This window comes from Linepithema humile, chromosome 1 (assembly GCF_040581485.1).
Source record: "Linepithema humile isolate Giens D197 chromosome 1, Lhum_UNIL_v1.0, whole genome shotgun sequence".
NCBI classification, from domain to species: Eukaryota; Metazoa; Arthropoda; class Insecta; order Hymenoptera; family Formicidae; genus Linepithema; species Linepithema humile.
The window spans coordinates 30,392,200-30,410,130 of record NC_090128.1 but is presented as its reverse complement, the minus strand read 5'-3'; the positions used below and the strand labels follow the sequence as shown (position 1 = coordinate 30,410,130).

The following is a 17,931-nucleotide window of genomic DNA, read 5'->3' as shown; positions in this document are numbered from 1 at the left end:
AATGTTTGGGAAGCGTGAACAAAGCGTTTCTTAATATTCATTATTAAAGTGTAAAGAAAGTGTATTTTAATGCTTCGTATACATTTTGTGGAATGTTTGAAAAGTGTAAACAAAGCGTTTCTTAATATAAATTTTCGAAGTGTAAAGAAAGTGTATCTGAATGCTTCATACACATTTTGTGGAACGTTTAAGAAGCGTAAACAAAGCGCTTCTTAATATAAATTTTTAAAATGTAAAGAAAGCGTATCGGAATGCTTCGTATACATTTTGTGGAACGTTTGAGAAGCGTAAACAAAGCGTTTCTTAATATAAATTTTTGAAGTGTAAAGAAAGTGTATCGGAATGCTTCGTATACATTTTGTGCAACGTTCAGGAAACGTTAAAGAAACATGAATTATTGGAGAGTATAGAAAATGTAATAAAACACTTCATACATGTTTTATGGAGCGTTTAAGAAACGTGTATAAAGCTTCGAAATCATGAAGAGTTAATGGAAAGTCAATGAAACTTCTAAGAAGCGTAAATTCTATTCATTCACGCTTCTTTGACGCTTCGTAAAGCTTTTCATTTTCACCAGGGTTGTTGTACAACTTTCTATATAAACTTATAACTATTCAAAGATCGACCATTCATAAGAATAACATTGAAAATTTATACACAAATACACGAAAATAAATGCTTTTTTTTAATTATATTTTTTATGAATGGATTTAGTTAAGAATAATGTCATTCCATTGTTATGTTTTATGTTTTCTCTTACTCTAGATCCATTTTTGTTTTTCTCCCTAGTTATGCTGTCAGGTATAGAGAAAGAAAACTGCGTGCAAGTATGTAAAAGTATTTTATAAGTTTGATTCAAATATACTTATTTTGCTCAAGCACTATACATACAATTTGTTTAACTGCATCATAAAGAAATAATCCTCATATATATTTTAGAGATTATAGGCTTAGAATTGCAATAATTAAGTAAGACAATTGGCTTTAAAGCAGGTTATATTTTTTCTTCGTATTATCGCTGGCTCGTTTTAAAAATGACCCATAATAAGAATAACAGTTATAACATTGATCCATTAAGTGGTAATAATTATGAAACCTGGATATTTCGAGTTAAAACAATATTGACAGAACTCATTGTATAAGATATGATACTCGTTAAATACAGTGATAAAAATTATGATACGTCGAAGCAGAAAGAAGAAGCCAAAAAGAAGGAAAATAAATACAAATCTATACTTGTACAATGTATTAATGATACGTAAATAGATATTATTAGAGATATAGAAATAGCATATAATATGTGGATACGTTTACACGAGGTATATGAAAAAAGAGTTTGTCTAGAAAAATATTTCTTAAAAAAAAATTAATGTCGATGAAAATGTGTGAAGGAGAAAAGTTAGAAGACTTTTTATTAAAATGCGACCGTGTTTTATGTCAGCCGAAATCGTCAGGTATTGATATAAAATACAAGGATGCTATTTGTACACTGCTTCTCGCATTACCAAAATCATATGAGATTAGTGGTAACCGTTCTTGAGAACAAGGCAGTCGAGACGTTGGACTTAAAATATGTAAAGGCAAAATTAAGAATAGAGTCTGAGAAGAGAAAGGAAAATGATGGAGATCAAAATAAATTAATAAAAGAAGCTGCATTTATATCTAATATAAAATGTCACAATTGTGGTGAGAGTGGACATATTAAGAAATACTGTAAAAAGACATCTCAAATTTAACCTAGTTATAATAATACTTAAGAAAATACATTCCGGGGAACTAGAGGTAGGAGAGGTGTGAATCAAAGCAGTACGAACCGTGGGAATGCTACTAACAAAAGAGGTCATCAAGGTTGGAATAATCAATCACATTTTAGACGAACCAACTACACCAACAAATGAGAAAAGGAGACTATGTCGAAACGGATAAAACTCGCGAAGATAGTATATGTTTTATAAGTAGTAGGAATGATGGCGTAGATACCGTAAGAAATGAGAATATTCTGTTTTTTGTTGATTCGGGATGTACTGATCATTTGGTAAATAATAAGAAATATTTTAGTGACTTTATAATTATATTATAAAGTTTATAATTATATATTAAATGAGAAAATAAGAATAGCAGTTGCTAAGGATAAAAATTATCTAAAAGCGGTAGGTATTGGAAATATTAATGTTTATAGTTATGTAAATGGCAACAAAATTAAATGCACAATCAAGAATGTTTTTATGTTCTAAATCTAAGGAAAAACTAATGTCTGTTAAAAAGTTAGAAATGTTCAATATAAAAGTAGTGTTTAAAAAAGGTAAAGTTATGGGATGGAAATAGATTAATTGGTTTGGGTCTCAGAAATTATTTGTATGAAATATGTTTTAAAGTACTGAAAAGTGAATGTTTGAATATTGACAAAGAAGATGAAATCTTAAGTTATGGCACAAGAGATATGGACATTTAGATTATTCATATTTAAAGAAGTTAATAAATAATGATATGGTTAATGGTATTGAAAAATTAAAGTTAAGTAAAGTAGAATTTTGTGAATCATGCGTATATGGAAGAATGAGAAAGCTACAATTTCGAACGAGAAAGAAAAGTGAACGTATTCTAGAAATAGTACATTCAGATGTTTGTGGTCCGATTAATCCAGTTTCACATGATGGTGATAAATATTTTGTTACATTTATAGATGATTATTTGAATTTTATTTGTGTTTATATGATTAAAGCCAAAAGTAAAGTATTTAGTTTTTTTATAGAATATATACAAATGGTACAAACTAAATTTAATAAACGAATAGTCATTTTGCGATAATGGCAAAGAGTACGTTTCAGGTGAAAGGATACGTTATTGTAAAGAAAACGGCACTGTTGTTAAATTATACAATATACTCCCCAGCAGAATGGTAAAGCCTGAACGTTATAATCGCAGTCTAATGGAAAAAGCAAGATCAATGATAAATAATTCAAAGATACCACAACATTTTTGGAATAAAGCGATAAGAACAGCGGCGTATATCCTAAATCGTAGTCCAAGCGCAAATCAATTACTCCTGCTGAACTATGGTATAATAGAAAACCAGATGTTAGAAACTGGAGAGTTTTTGGTGCAATGGCGTATCACATGTGCCGGGACAATTTAGAAGTAAATTTGATGAGAAATCTGAAAAGTGTATAATGATGGGGTACGCAAATAATGATTACAGATTATGGAATGTTAAAAAAGAAAAAATTTAAACTTCTAGAAATATAGTATTAAACAAAGATATTTTTTATTATAAACAAAATGGGAAAAGTAACATTGTCAAAATCAAAGATGTAAATATGAGTAGTGACGTAGATGATGATAATGATGCAATTTTAGAAACCGAAGAATTAAAACCACAGAGAGATGAAAATGTAAAGATTAGAAGAAAAAAAATATAAAACGTACAGAAAAATTTAATGATTTCAAAATGTATATGACTTTTGATGCTATGTCTTTTGTAGAAAAAGTTCCGAATTATTATGATGATTTAAGAAATAGAATAAATAAGAACTTGTGAGAGAACGCAATGAGTAGAAAAATAGAATCTATAATTAAAGCGAATACATGGAAGTCAGTTGTTGAACGTAAAGATGTAGAAATATTGGATACAACATGGGTATATAGTTACAAACCACTTGAAAAAGATAAGTTAAATCAATATAAGGCAAAATTAGTTGTAAGAGATTTTGCGCAAAAGGAAACATTTAATTACGATGAATTATATTCACCCGTTGCAAAGATGTTCACTATAAGAATTTTGTTAACTATAGGAAATCAATTTCAATATCATTTTATACAACTAGATGTTCAAACTGCATTTTTTCATAAGAATTTAAAGGAAGATATTTATATTTATCCGTCTAAAGGTGTTAAATATAAAATTGGCCATGTGTTCAAGAAAACAAAGCGCTCTACGCTCTAAAACAATCGTTCAAATGTTGGAACAATAGAATTAATGATTTTTTATTAAGTCTGAATTTTGAAAGATCAAACGATGATTACTACTTATATTTTAAGAAATATAAAAAAAAACTGTTTACTTATTGCTATATGTTGATGATATAATACTAGCAGATCCAAATTTAAGTTGTATAGATTTCTATAAAGACAAATTAATTCAAGAGTTTAGTGTAAAAAATAAAGAAAAATTTAAAAATTTTGTTGGATTAGAAATAGAATATGATAAAGTAAAGGGTATATTAACCAAATTAAATTAATCAAAAACGATATTTGCTAAGAATTTTAAGAAGATTTAATTTTGAAAACTGCAAACAGTGTGTAACACCTATTGAATCTAAATTAAATTTAACTGGAATTGAAAGTGATAAAACTACAGATAAACAAGTGAACGAATTAATAGACTGCTTAATGTATTTAATGTTAAGTTCACGTCCAGACTTAAGTTTTGCCATAAACTACTTTAGTAGATATCAAGATAAATATCCGAATACCGTGTAGCAACATCTCAAAGAATATTAAGATATTTCACAGAGACAAAGAATCTTAGTTTATATTAGAGAAGAAGAGAAGCATCCACTAGTGTGTTATGTAGATGCAGGTTAGGGAGGAAATGTACATGCTCGAAAATCAGTGCCTGGATACTTAATTAAAGTGTTTGGTAGTATAGTTTCTTGGACCACTAAAAAACAAAATTGTATTGCATTATCAACGACTGAAGCTGAACTTATAGCGTTGTGTAATTCAGTTGTGGATGGACTTTTGTTTAAGAGATTATTAGATTTTAGTATAAGGACTGATAATATTACAATATTTGAGAACAATCAATCATGTATCTTCTTAGTTAAGAATCCGGAAAATAATCGAAAAGTTAAACATATAGATCTGAATAAAAGTTTGTTTATAAGAACTTTAAAAATAGAGCTATACAATAGGAGTATATTAATGGTAAAGATCAACAAGCAGATATATTAACTAAAAGCTTAAAGGGGGCGCGTTTGAGAAGTCGAAAAATGCAGGTTTTTTTAAAGATTTTTTTTTCAGCTGAAATAAAAGTAATCAGTTCAAAATTATGTGGTTATTTTATTTACAATATTAAATATAAAAAATAATTTTTTTAGAAAAAAATATTAATATTTTCATTAAAAAATAAGGCCGTGTTTCTGGTACCTCGCCGCTTATCTTGTGTACAAGATAGTGGCCATTCCTTTTATTTGGAACTAGAAATGAAAATTTTTTTATTAATTTTATGTAGTTACCTTCTGGGTGAACTAAAATAATTTTGTAAAAAGTTAAATTACACTAATTTTTTGCAATAAAATCAGAATTTTTTTTGTGAAAAATGCATTTTTTTTAAAGTCGTATAAATTTTCCATTTTTTGTAATTACATAAAATTAATGAAAAAGTTTTTATTTTTGGTTTTAGATAAAAAAAATGGCCGCTATCTTGAACACAGTGGGCGGCGAGGTACCAGGAACACGGCCTTATCTTTTAATAAAAATATTAATATTTTTTCTTAAAAAAATTATTTTTTATATTTAATACTGTAATTAAAGAACCACAAAGTTTTGAACTAATAACTTTTATTTTAGCTGAAAAAAAAAATCCCTAAAAATCCTGCATTTTTCGACTTCCAAAACAAGACGCCCCCCTTAACAAGTGTTTTATTTTGTAAGAATCGTAAATGTTTAAGTTTAAATAATTACCCAAGTAGAAATTTTTCTCGATCTTCCCTGAATATATACGGACCCTGCATGGGAAATATTAGCTTGGAAAATTCAGACGGGTTTTGGCTTTTTGCTATAAATTTTCCACGATTTTTCCCAGGTTTTGGTTAAAAAATATCTATCTGTATTTTTTCCTGGATCTGGCCGGGTCCAATCTAGGAAAAACCAGTATTTTTATTCTGAACTTTCAGGTTGTGTTAACGTTTGTTAAATATTTTACGGCTCAAAATAGTAACACCTTAGAGCATATTAAAGAGTTACGGTTTAAAATAAAAGAAAAAACGGTTTAAGACGTACAAATTGTGTGATCGCATATTCGCGGTTTCTCGTCTACTGTTGAAAAAGCGAAAATATCGGGCGAGGACAAAATTAGAAACAAACATAGCGAACATTGAAACTGAAAGTGACACGTGTGACGAAAGTGACTTGATAAAAAACAAGTATTTGCGATCTAACAGTAATGAAGCTACTGATAGTGCTGTAAATGAGAATGTCTATCATGTACGCGACGAAGAGGAAACTGATGGCCTGGAAATATTTATGGAAAATAACAATTCAGAGCTCGAAGATGATATGTCAGATCCAGAAAAAGAAATCGAGAATTCAAAGCTCAAAGATGATATATTAGAATCAGAAAGAGAAATCAATGAATACAATGAAGGTCACAATAATGAGGATAAAACGGCTGATGAAATGGTAAAATTACGTCAGTGAATTGTAACCAACCAAATTCCACACAATCAAGCAGATGAGTTGTTGGATATTTTAGACCTAGATTAATGCCACTTTTACCCAAATCTACAAAAACGTTTATAAGAACATCATCCGCAAAATACAATATCGAACAATCCAGGAGAAAACCCAAGTAAAATAAGGGCCATAGGCGAGATTCCAGTATAATTTCTAGAAAAAACCGTGGAAACAAGCCTGGGCCTGGGTACATTTTAGATAATGGATCCGTCCATGCCCGCCGTCCCCATTACATATGGGTCCAAGCTAGATTTCCCGGACAGATCCAAGCTATACTCGGGGAAAAATATCCAGGGCCAAACTTTCTCCTAGACCAGATTTCTACCTGGTAGAGAGGGCATATTATGAAGCATTATAAATTATCAGTAGATTAGAAATCTATATTTTAAGTTCAACAATCCTATTTTAAGTAAGTTGTATTATTTTGTGAAATGTTACTTTAAGTCTTAAGTTGATTTTATTGAATGACATTAAGAGAGGGTATTAAGAATAATGTCATTTCATTGCTATGTTTTATGTTTTCTATGACTCTAGATCCGTTTTTGTTTTTCTTCCTAGCTATGCTGTTAGATATAGAGAAAGAAATCCGCCTGCAAGTACGTAAAAGTATTTTATAAGTTTCATTCAAATATACTTATTTTGCTCAAGCACGATACGTACAGTTTCTTTAACTGCATCATAAAAAAATAATTCTCATATATATTTAAGAATTTTAGTGCTGCTTAAATTTATATAACGGCCACAATTTTTCAATTCAAAATTTTTTTTATTTATTAGAAGCATACTAAATAATTTTATATAAAAAAATTAAATAAGGCATCTTTTTTTCATGCATATGTATTTTAAGTACTTAAAACAATTATTATCACATGCATTTGCGTCCGCACTCAGTCTCCATTATACTAATAATTATACTATTAATTACATTAAATTATTATATGCAACACTATAAATGTGTTACTTCCATATTCAAAATTATGTATCGCAAACTGAACATCATGCAAGCATTGACAGCATTAAGTGAGTAATCCAAAAATTTTTACATAAGCGTAATATTAAAATAATAAAATGGCGCAATTTCATAGATACTTCTAATACTTTAGAGAATTAATATTTATGCATTATACATTATTTATGCATTTGTTTACACGATACTCTGAATGTGTTCAAGTTTTAGTTTTATATAGTGTCATTACTGCAATTTATACTTTTAATCAGAAATAATTATAAATTTAGAATACAATAAATTTCTAATTCGTTCAAACGTTTTAACTTCTACAATTATATTTCAACTTAATAACTAATAAAAAATATGTTGTTATAATATTTAGTTTTTACATATTTTTGAAAGCTGCAAACATTGAAGAAATCTTGCATGATTATTGAATTCAATTCGCAGGCGTTAGTATCTAATTATGTTATTAAAAAAAGAAATAAAAAATTATTAATACAATAAGCAAATGATATAATTAGCATTTGTCTTAAATGTTTTTCAATTGTATAATACTATTGTTGAAGAACGCGTCAATAATAGTACCTCTCAGGTGATGTGGAAATCTATTGTCCCATATTTATTATCTTGTTGCATTTGTGATATGACATTCCTGAGGTTGAGTATTGCGCACTTTAATTATGCGTGTTGTTAGCGCATTTGGCAACTCGTTGTTAGCATGCGAGCGGCAAGCAGGGGACAGGAAGCGTCAATCAGAAAATTGAGCCAAAAGTTGCAACTAATTACCACATTTCTGCTATAAATAATATTACTATTAATAATAAATTAATTAAAAATTCACAAATTTTACAGCCGTATTGTATATTTTTAACTTTTGATGTTAGAATTCAATACGATTGCAACTCAATAATATGATTTTTAACTTTTCGATCTCCGTTTAAACGATTTTTTGGAATAAAATATTATTATAATGACTATCTTTTTTACCTCACATTGAAAAACCATTGAATAACTTTTTCTTACAAAGCAAAAATGTCTTCACTTATTTTTATTTTTTGTCTCAAAAGAATGTTTGATAGCGATATTACGCACCATAGTGAAGAATGCACTACAGTTAAGAAACCAATTCTTGATGAAACATTAACATAAAATAATTTTGGACAAAATAATTTTCTCTCCTTGATAAAGCATTATTAAATACTATTTTGTACTAACATAGATACGATAAGAAATACATAAGAAATGCAATAATGAAACAGATCGCGCTACTAAACTCGTTAAATTATGTTTCGCGACAGAGTTGTGTAGAACGATATATATGTAGCTCTGCGTCCTATTAAGCCTTAACCAAAGGTTAATGCAATACTGTTAACTGTACTTTATTATTAAATTTTATTTTGCATATATATATATTCATCGGCCGCATCGATTGTTTTCGCCAAATGTTAATATAAGTTCGTCGGCTACATCGATTGTATTCGCGGAATATATATGCACTTATTGTATTCAAAAGATTAAACGCATAAAAATTAAATGTAATTAAAATATTTAATATAAACTAAATCAGCGCTCGGAATTAGTTGCACATTTTGGGCCGATTCCCGAGACGACGCCTTCTGTTCCCCCAATACCACCCAGCCGCTGGCGGCCGAGTCGCCGATAGCTCTGGCTCAGAAGCGTTTTATATAAGAAATAGGCTGGGTTGTTGAGGCACCTCTTAGAAAATAGTAATATTTTCTTCGCTACATAAATAATGTTTATTTTCATTAATACATAATATACAGGGTGTCCCAAAAATTTTGACACAGCGGCCGTATGCCGGTAAAGCAGACCAAATTGAACCGAAAAGTCCTCTATCATTTTACAATTTTCACAAGGGTTAAAGAGATATTAATTATTAAAGATTACCGAATGCGAACGCACGACTGAGATACGACCGCCTAGCGAGACGCGCCGTTCGCCGCTCCCCGCTCGCCGCTTGTCGCTCACCGCTTACCGCACGCCGCTTACCGCACGCCGCGCGCCTAGCGACCGTAGTCTGTAGGCGGTCGTATTTCAGCCGTGCGTTCGCATTCGGTAATCTTTAATAATTAATATCTCTTTAACCCTTGTGAAAATTGTAAAATGGTAGAGGACTTTTCGGTTCAGTTTGGTCTGCTTTACCGGCATACGGCCGCTGTGTCAAAATTTTTGGGACACCGTGTATATATACTTAAGAGTGGATTTCCGAAAAGCTATCACCTCCGATTTGGCTTATAATCAGCCTAAATACTAATTTTCTCTAGTGAATAATATTCCCAAATGGAAGATGAATGCTTCTTTTTAATTATATTTTTTAAGGCTGAATTGTATTAAGAATAATGTCATTCCATTGCTACGTCTTATATTTTCTATGGCTTAGTTTACACCGATTGTTTAGTACTCGTACCAAATACTAAATCTACTTCTCCGCTAGGTATAAATCGTTTAGTGTAAAATCTACACCAATCAAAGAAGCTGATTTAGTACTTGGTACGCGTATTAAACAATCGGTGTAAACTAATCCTATGACTTTGGATCCGTTTTTGTTTTTCTCCCTAGTTATGTTGTTAGATATAGAGAAAGAAAATCGCGTGCAAGTATGTAAAAGTATTTTATAAGTTTGATTCAAATAAACTTATTTTGCTCAAGCACGACACGTACAGTTTGTTTAACTGCATCATAAAAGAATAATCCTCATATATATTTAAGAGGTTATGGGCCCAGGATTGCAACAGTTAAGTAAGACAATTGGCTTTAAAGCAAGATTATATTTTTCCTTTGTATTACCTTTGACTCGCTTTTAAAAATGGCCTAAAATAAGAATAACAGTTATAAAATTAATCCATTAAGTGGTAATAATTATAAAGCCTGGAAATTTCGAATTAAAACAATATTAACAGAATTCAATGTATAAGATATGATACTCGTTAAACACAGTGATGAAAATTATGATACATCGAAGCAGAAAAAAGAAGCCAAAAAGAAGGAAAATAAATGCAAATCTATACTTGTACAATGTATTGATGATACGCAAATAGATATTATTAGAGATAAAGAAACAGTATATGATATGTGGATAAGTTTACAAGAGGTATATGATAAAAAAAGTTTGTCCGAAAAAATATTTCTTAGGAGGAAATTAATGTCGATGAAAATGAGTGAAGGAGAAAAGTTAGAATTCTTTTTATTAAAATTCGACCGTGTTTTATGTCAGCTAAAATCGTCAGAAGCTGATATAAAAGAAGAGGATGCAATTTGTACACTTTTGGTAATGCTTCTCGCATTACAAAAATCATATGAGACAATGGTAACCGTCCTTGAGAACATGTCAGTCGAGACGTTGGACTTAAATTATGTACAGGCAAAATTAAGAATAGAGTTTGAGAAGAGAAAGGAAAATGATGGAGATCAAAAAGAATCAATAAAGCATTTATATCTAATATAAAAAAATGTCACATTTGTGGTGAGAGTGGTCGTATTAAGAAATACTATAAAAAGACATCCCAAATTCAACCAAATTATAATAATACTTAAGAAAATACATTCCGGGGAACTAGAGGTAAGAGAGGTGTGAATCAAAGCATTACGAACCGTGGGAATGCTACTAACAAAAGAGGTCATCGAGGTTGGAATAATCAATCACATCTTATACGAAACAATTACAATCAACAAATGAGAAAAGGAGACTATGTCGAAACGGATAAGACTCGCGAAGATGGTATGTTTTATAAGTAGTTTTATAAAAAAATTTTTTTGGATTACAAATAGAGTATGATAAAGTAAATGGTATATTGAAAATTAATCAAAAACAATATTTGCTATGAGTTTTAAAAAGATTTAATTTTGAAAACTGCAAACAGCGAGTAACACTTATTGAATCTAAATTAGATTTAACTGGGGATAAAGTTCCGAATAGGTAAAACGCCCGATTTTTTTGAAACTGCACTATTTTATGTATTTTGGCGCGCTGATTACAAATATGATAATAAAAATCACCGACAAGGTCATTTTCAAGGTCATAACTCCAAAAAAACTGAAAAAATATTACTTTTTAACATTATTTCAATAAATATTGACGTAACAAACAAATGTTTCAAATAAAAGTTGTAGTTCTTGTAAAAATACATTATTTATGTTCTATGCATTTTTTGTGTAAAACTGATAATTTTCGAGAAAATTGACGTTAAAGATTAAAAACTTTGGTAAACAGGTAGGCCTTAGCTTGCATGCGCATGCCGTTCAAAAATGTAGCGGCGTGTGTGCGTATACAATTTATGTATATTTATTAAATTTTTGCCTTGCTAAAAATCTAATGAGTCTACAATATACTAAAAATACTAGATACTGAAAAGATTAGCAAGACTCCAACGCAAGGTGTGTGCGCGCAGAAAGTTTATATGAATTAAATCTTTGCCTTACTAAAAGTATGATGAGTCTACTATATACTAAAAATTTTAAATACAGGAAAGATTAGCAAGACCCCAACGCAAGGTGTGTGCGCGCAGAAAGTTTATATGAATTAAATCTTCGCCTTACTAAAAGTATGAGTCTACAATATACTAAAAATATTAGATACTGAAAAGATTAGCAAGACCCCAACGCAAGGTGTGTGCGTGCAGAAAGTTTATATGAATTAAATCTTTGCCTTACTAAAAGTATGATGAGTCTACTATATACTAAAAATTTTAAATACAGGAAAGATTAGCAAGACCCCAACGCAAGGTGTGTGCGTGCAGAAAGTTTATATGAATTAAATCTTTGCCTTACTAAAAGTATGATGAGTCTACTATATACTAAAAATTTTAAATACAGGAAAGATTAGCAAGACCCCAACGCAAGGTGTGTGCGCGCAGAAAGTTTATATGAATTAAATCTTCGCCTTACTAAAAGTATGAGTCTACAATATACTAAAAATATTAGATACTGAAAAGATTAGCAAGACCCCAACGCAAGGTGTGTGCGTGCAGAAAGTTTATATGAATTAAATCTTTGCCTTACTAAAAGTATGATGAGTCTACTATATACTAAAAATTTTAAATACAGGAAAGATTAGCAAGACCCCAACGCAAGGTGTGTGCGCGCAGAAAGTTTATATGAATTAAATCTTCGCCTTACTAAAGGTATGATGAGTCTACAATATATTAAAAATATTAGATACTGAAAAAATTAGCAAGACCCCTACGCAAAGTAGAGAGCATATTGTGTTTGAAAGTTATTTTCAACTTCTATAATAGACACTAGCTATGTAATAAGCGGGGGGAGAGGCTCCGCCCCTCCCCCCTGCACCCCTTTCCCCGCCTGCACCCATTTCCTCCTCGGGAGGCTCCGCCCCCCGAACCCCCCGTGTTTCATCCTACTTACCAAAGTTTTTAATCTTTAACGTCAATTTTCTCGAAAACTATCAGTTTTACACAAAAAATGCATAGAACATAAATGATGTATTTTTACAAGAACTACAACTTTTATTGGAAACTTTTTTTTGTTACATCAATATTTCTTGAAATAATCTCAAAAAAGTGATATTTTTTCATTTTTTCTGACCTTGTTTTGGCCTTGAAAATGACCTAGTCGGCGAATTTCATTATCATATTCGTAATCAGCGCGCCAAACTACATAAAATAGTGGAGTTTTAAAACATTCGGGCGTTTTACCTATTCGGAACTGCACCCTTAACTGGAATTGAAAGTGATAAAACTACAAATAAACCAGTGAAAGAATTAATAGGCTGCTTAATGTATTTAATGTTAAGTTCACGTCCAGATTTAAGTTTTGCCATAAACTGCTTTAGTAAATATGAAGATAAATATCCGAATACCGTGTAGCAACATCTCAAAAGAATATTAAGATATCTCACAGAAACAAAGAATCTAAGTTTAGTTTATATTAGAGAAGAAGAGAAGCATCCACTAGTGTGTTATGTAGATGCAGGTTAGGGAGGAAATGTACATGCTCGAAAATCAGTGCCTGGATACTTAATTAAAGTGTTTGGTAGTATAGTATCTTGGACCAGTAAGCAACAAACTTGTATCGCATTATCAACGACTGAAGCTGAATAGCGTTATGTAATTCAGTTGTGGATGGACTTTAGTTTAAGAGGTTATCAGATTTTTAGTATAAGGACTGATAATATTACAATATTTGAAAACAATCAAGCATGTATCTTCTTAGTTAAGAATTTGGAAAATAATTGAAGAGTTAAACATATAGATCTGAAATATAAGTTTGTATATAAGAACTTTAAAAATGGAACTATACAATTGGAGTATATTAACGGTAAAGATCTACAAGCAGATATATTAACTAAAAGCTTAACAAGTGTTTTATATTATAAGAATCGTAAATGTTTAAGTTTAGATAGTTAGAGAGGGCATATTATGAAGCATTATACATTATCAGTAGATTAGAAATCATTATTTTATGTTGAACAATGCTATTTTTAATAAGATGTGTTATTTTGTGAAATGTTACTTTAAATCTTAAGATAATTTTAGAAAATGTCATTAAGAAAGGGTGTTAAGAATATTGTCATTCCATTGCTATGTTTTATGTTTTCTATGACTTTAGATCCGTTTTTGTTTTTCTCCCTAGTTATGCTGCTGGATATAGAGAAAGAAATCCGCGTGCAAGTATGTAAAAGTATTTTATAAGTTTCATTCAAATATACTTATTTTGCTCAAGCACGATACGTACAGTTTGATTAGCTGCGTCATAAAAAAATAATTCTCATATATATTTAAGAATTTTAGTGCCGCTTAAATTTATATAACGGCCACAATTTTTCAATTTATAATTTTTTTTTCTAGGAGCATACTAAATAATTTTATATAAAAAAATTAAATAAGGCGTCTTTTTTTCATGCTTATGTATTTTAAGTATTTGTAACAATTATTACCACATCCCACACAGCATGCAATATTGCAGTAATATAGCAGTAATGTTACAATTTTTTTGGAATATTACGCGGCAATACATCAGTAATATTGCATAAATATTGTTGTAATATTAAATGTCCGCGAGAATCCATCACTTAAATATTTCTGCGATATTTTAATAATATTACGATGATCTGTCTGTAATAATGCGATGATATTTATACAATATTACGGTAATGTTTCGACAATATTACTGATACTGTTCTGCAATATTGCCATAATAATTCTGTAATATTGTCTATAATATTATAATGATGTTTACGTAACGTCGCTCTTTTACTGCAACAGTGACATAACTCAAAAGTCACGATTTTTCAGAAAACGAGTTTAAGTGTTTTAAATCGTTATAACACATCTATTTAAAACATTCAAATTCGTTTTGTGGAAAATCGTGATTTTTTAATTATGTCACTGTTGCAGTAAATAAAAAAATTTTATTTATTTGTTATAATTTCATATAAATTGGTTATTATTACAGTTTTTATTATTATATTATTATATTTTTTTATTAAATTCTAAAAGCATACTTGACATGTATATATGTATATATTATAAGAACATTACTTTATCTATATGTGTGTATGTATCATTTATATATATGTGTGTATTTATATCTATATATATTTCACAGATCGTCTCCTTCGTCTGTTTCCTGTTCGTCATCTTTTCTGTTATCTTTTTCTTCATCTTTCTTTATTCTATAATATAAAGTGATCATTTATATGTATATTCGTTTCGACTGATAAAAATTATTTTATGGATAATAATAAACAAATATATATTACCTCTCTCTCAAAACTCGTTGCGGAGCATTTGCTAACCAATTGCCTATTTTTCTTTGCAACTCGTCTTCTTTGATATTTCTGTCACATTTCATGACTGTTTCTGAAAATCAAAATTCCATAGGATGTAACTTCGTTATCTAATTAATATTACTATAACATATTATATACATAAATCTCGTTGTTTTGCATTTTATAAATCATGTACGTTAAAATATTCTACTTTTCTCGGGCTTAATATTATTTTTCTTGAAAGATTTATTGTAAGGAGAAGCTCAACTATAATTACGTAAAAATTTGGTTTTTTATTGTTTATTTTATTTTTGTCGCTACAAAATAGTTCATAAAAATTAAGAAATTCTAAATTATATTGTATTTATAATATTTTTGTTATTCTTAAATGTTTCTTATTGTGTTTCAAATTGTTATTTTTAAAATAAAATGGTTCAATTGCTTTCAATTACAAAAAAACTGTTGTTTCTCTATACACACTGTAATCTAAAATTATACTTACCAATAATGCATTTTGTGATTTTGAATTTGGACAGAGCTTTTTTCTTCTGTTTTCCAAAATAACTAAATTCACAAGCAAACTTATTTGTGAATGCTTTTGATAGAATATTGGTTGTAATTTCATAAGCATTTCTTCCTCCTCTTTTGGCGAACAGTGTCATCTGCAAACATTACAACTAATAACTACTAATGTCAATATATTTAGCATATGGAAAAGCTACTTCCACAAACTGCAAAAAGTACATGCTAGAGTATATTGCAGTATCAATACTCTACAATTCACCCAACACAGAGGATTTTAGAAATATTAAAAGACTAATATATATATATATATATATATAAGTTATATGTATGTCCAGAGGTAGTTTTCGGGACATTTTGTGCGACGCAATAGCAGTTTTCAGGACTTTTGTTGGTTTTCAGGACTGTCCCGAAAAAATTTATATATCCAAAGGCAGTTTTCGGGGCGTCCCGAAAACTGCCTTTGGATATATAAGAGAACTGTTCTGAAATGTACCTCTTCATATATAATGTTTATATATATAAATCATTTGTATAATGGTATTTTTCAGGACCTATTAATAAAATCCAGAAATTAATACACACCGATGTATATATATCGTAAATCATAATATATATTTCCAAAGTAGTATTTCTAGTAATGATTCTAATAAATATAAGCTTTATATATATATTTCTTAATTAATATACTCACAAGTAAAATACTTAAGTCCCGAAAGGTGCCTTTATATAAGTTGAAATATTAAAACCGTTATTATTTTTAATAATGATGTATATATCAAAAACATACTTCACGCACACATTACAGAAAAAAATATTGATTACAATAATACAATAATAGATAGCAAGTATATGCGTGAGCGGCGCACGAGCAACTGGACCGTGTTTACCCGAACAAAAATAGATTGTAATTATATAAAATGATATGATATAAATTAATTTCATATGATCATATATAATAATATCTAAAATTTGACTGTGTTCATAACACAGATAAAATAAAAAGATATTTATTAAAAAACGCAAAAAAACTTGGCGCTGCTACGGTAAACTACATATTAATTTCATTGCTTTATAATACTTTGTGGTGTAGCAGCGCCAAGTTTTTTTGCGTTTTTTAATAAATATCTTTTTATTTTGATTAAATTTTTTATATTTTTTCATCTTTTAATTAAATATTTTTATTTTTTAAATATATTAAAAAATTTTTTAATTTTATAGAATTTTATAGAAGAGTTTTATAGAAATAGTGTACAACTTTTTTCATAGTTCTTTAGTCCCACTTGGTGCCATTTCCTGATATCATATTTTTTTGTAGAAAGTATATATAATAGCTTTTTTGAAAATTTTAATATACAAGTTTTTTTTGAAAGGTTTTAATATATCTCTTGATAATATATATGACAGGTTTTTTTGAAAGGTTTAATATATACAACAATTTTTTTGAAAGATAAAACAATACGGTTTTGTTTTAGTTGTGACAAGAGCGTGTACTTGGTTCAATTTACATTAGTGTAGTTGTGAAAGTGTAAAGAATATGCTCAAGTGTGTATAACGAATTTAAAACATTACGTTTATAAAAAGGCAGTGTCTAAAACTGTTTGTACAATAATGTTACTGCTAGGAGGACTTTAAATGTACTTGCAGAATTATTTCTGTAAAAAATTGTAAAATAGGTTGTATTGATAGAGCCTATATAGTTCGAATAGAAATCGGAAAGTTTCATAGTTGTATTTCTGCTGTTTTGTTAGATTTTTTTTCGTGGATGGACGCATCGCATTTGCGATTGTTATACGCATTTGCTTTAGTTTCGCGAACAGATTTCTTTTGTATTAAAGATTAATTTCATTAACAATAAGAGATTATTAGGACGCAGATGTTCGTGCACGATCCCGAGTCGGGCGCGGAGAACCACAGCGTGCGAGTGCTCGCTAAAGTGAGGTAGCAAGTTGCTCGCTCTCACTCGCACTCACACGCTGCGGTTCTCCGCGCGCGACACGGGATCGTGCACGAAAAAATTCACGTCCTATTCATTAGTTTATTAAGATATATAAAACAAATCCATATTCTCTAACAATGTTAATTAATCGTTTTTCATTTTGGAATATCATGCAACAAAGACTCAAGTCTTTATTATTAGATCTATTGAAAATAAAATTGTCCTGGAAACTGCCATTGTATATGTTACAGTTTTAAAACTGATTAGAAAAGATATACATAGTCAATATCTATATTTCAAAAACAATCATAAAAT

At 29.5% G+C, this 17,931-nt stretch overlaps 1 protein-coding gene and 1 long non-coding RNA gene across 4 annotated transcripts in view; both read right to left on the bottom strand.

The window, feature by feature from the left end:
- Positions 1-17,931, bottom strand: part of LOC136997154 (putative uncharacterized protein DDB_G0282133) — a 114,907-nt gene that overhangs the window by 88,168 nt on the left and 8,808 nt on the right. The window lies entirely within an intron of this gene.
- LOC136997166 (uncharacterized) lies at positions 14,263-17,708 on the bottom strand. Of its 2 annotated transcripts, XR_010887976.1 has the most exons (3): positions 15,658-16,026; positions 15,147-15,246; positions 14,263-15,059 (listed from the first exon to the last, which is right to left on the bottom strand). It is a non-coding gene; the product is annotated as an uncharacterized lncRNA (long non-coding RNA). The 2 variants fall into 2 exon arrangements; XR_010887975.1 differs by lacking the exon at positions 14,263-15,059 and having other exon boundaries at positions 15,658-17,708.